At 31.5% G+C, this 3,577-nt stretch overlaps 1 long non-coding RNA gene across 1 annotated transcript; it reads right to left on the minus strand.

Moving 5' to 3' along the window:
• Positions 1–867: 867 nt before the first annotated feature.
• On the minus strand, positions 868–3,101 carry LOC122144839. Its single transcript, XR_006159853.1, has 3 exons — positions 3,064–3,101; positions 1,978–2,098; positions 868–1,075 (listed from the first exon to the last, which is right to left on the minus strand). It is a non-coding gene; the product is annotated as an uncharacterized LOC122144839 (long non-coding RNA).
• Between the last annotated feature and the right edge of the window lie 476 nt (positions 3,102–3,577).

A 3,577-nucleotide genomic window follows, 5' to 3' on the forward strand; every position in this document is an offset into this window, starting at 1 on the left:
AATACATATGTGGCCCGCCAAGCGTAATTTACAAGTCATGCCGTTTCACAGCGTCAACACTAGGTGATAGACTAGCGCTGACATTCTCACCACACTGAACTGTGTGTGACAACATCCTGTTAGAAAATCTTTCCATTCACAAATCACAAACATTTACCATAAATTTTAAACATGTAAACATAGTATTGTGGCAGAAAATTTTATAATAATATTCATATATAGTTATTAAATATTAATGACATTCATGGCAAATGTAAGAAACCAATACTGTTTAATAAGAGTAGAGCTGCAACTCCGGAAGAATATTAGAATTTTATCCTTTAAAAATGAGGTTGTAAATTTTACATTCCTGCTGAAAAAAACAATAGAAACCATTACAGAAATTCTAATGGGTTCCATTACAAAACCATTACAAACCATCAGCAATTAACCATTAAAACCATTACCAAATGGTTTCCATTACGTAGTGTGTTTTGGGCATATTCCATTAGGATTTATTGGTTTGTATAGGTTTCCATTACAAATCTGTATTGGTCACGATTTGCACATAATGGTTTCCAACACAGTTTTGTAATGGTTCTGATGGTTCCATTACAAGTTTGTATTGGTCTTTATTTGCACATTTAATGGTTTCCATCACAGTTTTGTATTGGTTCTGATGGTTCCATTACAAGTTTTTCTATTGGTTTTTTATTTGCACATATTTAATGGGTTTCCGTTGCAGTTTTGTATTGGTTCTGATTTGAATGTTAACCTGATAACTGGTAATTAGGCCATTGATTAATTAAATAATTTAAATTATTAATACAACTATACACAGGTTTTGTCAAGAATATCATTTTTATTTATTTAAACTGAATACAACCTTTCAATAGCAAACAGTTCAGGTTGTTTTGCAAAGAATTAAGAATATGCACCTAAAATCAAAATTATTCACAGAATACTCAACATAGCTGGAATTAACACAAAACCTTGACATTATTTTTTTTTTTCAAATTATTGTTATTCATTAATGCATTATAGAAATACAGGAACTATGAACTGCATTTGTGGCTTCATTGTAGCTGTCTTAGACCTGCAAAAGAGAAGGAAAATTTGTTAGGACAATGTACCACTTAAACCACATCACCAGTATTTGAGATTATCCATACATATATTTATATGGCAATCTCAAAAAAGTTGCAAAAATTTAGTTGTTGACAAAACATCATCATGATTAAATTCGTCCAACACTTTGGGGCACTTTGAGCAGATTCAGATTCTTGACAGATATGAACTTTTGTCCATTACACATTTTATGTTTATAAAATGTGTAATGGACACATTTTTTTTTAAAGCAGATAATTTTTAATTTATCTTATGCGCTGCTTTAATAGATGCATATTGTCATTAATTATTGTCCGCTGTGTTGAATATCTCAATGGTTTAGGTGTAGTTTCAGTGTTGTTTGTTGTTATGAGTGAATAAATGTGCCCCTGGAGCACAAAAGCAGTTTTAAGTCGCTGGGGTTTATTTATAGCAATAGACAACAAAACATTGTATGGGACAAAATTATCGATTTTTCTTTCATGCCAAAAATCATTAGGATTTTAAGTAAAGATCATGTTCCATGAAAATATTTAGTAAATTTTCTACCGTAAATATATCAAAACTTAATTTTTGTTTAATAATATGCATGGCTAAGAACTAAGATTTTTTTTGCACCCTCAGATTCCAGATTTTCAAATAGTTGTATCTCAGACAAATATTGTCCTCCTAACAAATCATACATCAATGGAAAATTAATTCTTAATATTATTGATATAAAAATCTAATTTTTTTAAAAAATTACCCGTATAACTGGTTTTGTGGTCCAGGTCACAAATAGTCTTGAATAATTACATTGTCTAACTTTTTATGGTACATAGTCTCTATTCACTTCAAATCATATAAGAGGTTGTAGTAATTACATTCAGATATGGATATGTAAATACTTACCACTGACAGTTTTATCTGGTTTATGTCACTGATCTTCTCAGTCAGGTATTTCTGTACACTTAGGAGGCGCTTATTTCCTCTGAGGTGTGGCCTCTTTTCTTCAGCTTCTGAGACAGACACTCTTGTTTCAAACACACACACACACACACACACACACACACACATAAACAAATTGAAATTCAAGAACTGATGGACTAATCTCAGACTTTAAATCTGACCACTCTCAAGTGGAAATTAAGTAGCATGTGTGACCTGTGCTGCCAAAATAAGTCACAATGAGCAAAAATGAGTTTTTTTTTATTATTATTATTATTATTCTCATTAATAGTCCTTCAAAATGATGTATAATTTGTTGAAATCTGACAAAAAATTACTGAGCTACACCAGTTTGAAGTTGAAAGAGTTTGGCAAAGTCAATTTTGAGAAGAAGCAGGTTAAAGTTTTCTAAAGGTTCCAAAGCAAAATCACAGAGCAACATCTTTTTCCTGCAGTGCTTTTCTTAATAATAATTCACTCTTTATTTTACATCTGAACAAAAGCATTCAAGTAAAGAAAACAAATAATCCATTGTAAAATCCCTTTATTGTGTTCATTACAAATAAAGTAATTATTAAAACTATAAAAGCAGTTCAATAAAGATCAGAGATTGACTGTCATTCTGTGTATGTTTATCAGGATATATATAATTGTGTATATATATCCTGATAAACATTTGAATGTCGGACTGAAATGAACGCTGTTTTGTTAGTTAATTGTTAATTGTTAGTATAAGTGCAGCTAATAATAATAATAATAATAATAATAAAAAATTAATTAGCATGTTTTTTGTGTTTTGCTTTGGTACTGAAATTGGTACAGAGTACAATGGATTTTCACTGGTACTGTGAAGCTTTGGATTTTGGTACCGTGACAACACTAATAGTTGGTAAAACTGAAGAACCTTGATTAATGTGTTCAGGTGCAATGCAGGTTGGAGCAAAACTTCTGCATGTAAGTGGACCTTAAGAGACAATGAGAGATCTCCTGTAATATATTCTGAACATGACACTTCAAAGAGGCAGGATGACTTCTAGATTAATGACTTACAACACTGGTGTCCAGTCCTGGGCTGGAGGACCAATGTTTCTGCATAGTTTCTGGTGATCCTTGATCAGCTGCCCCGATCTGCTTAACTGGGGTTGGAGCTAAACTCTGACAAAAGAGAAGACAACCCAATATTATGTTAAAAAGTTAAAAAAATTTGATTCAGAAAATATGCACAACGTCTGAAAATGCACAGAGATGAGAATAAAAGCTATGTGTTTAATAAGAACTTTCAACGCACTGAAAAATAAGAAGCAATGTTACAGTAAGTCACAGATGCATTTTTTATTTATTCTTATTAATATTGTTTAAATATGTTACAGTTACCTTGTGGTTTATCGATGAAATAGAAAAGATCTATCAATGATGAATGGTATCATACATGCATCATATGTAATGATATTTAATAAGAGGTCTAACACTGTGTCTACACTGGACGGCACAACAAAATACAACAGAGCCTATTATAATCAGTAATGCTCTCTACACTGGATGTGGCACGGCACGACACAACAAA

Source organism: Cyprinus carpio, unplaced genomic scaffold, assembly GCF_018340385.1.
Source record: "Cyprinus carpio isolate SPL01 unplaced genomic scaffold, ASM1834038v1 S000006776, whole genome shotgun sequence".
Lineage (NCBI taxonomy): Eukaryota > Metazoa > Chordata > Actinopteri > Cypriniformes > Cyprinidae > Cyprinus > Cyprinus carpio.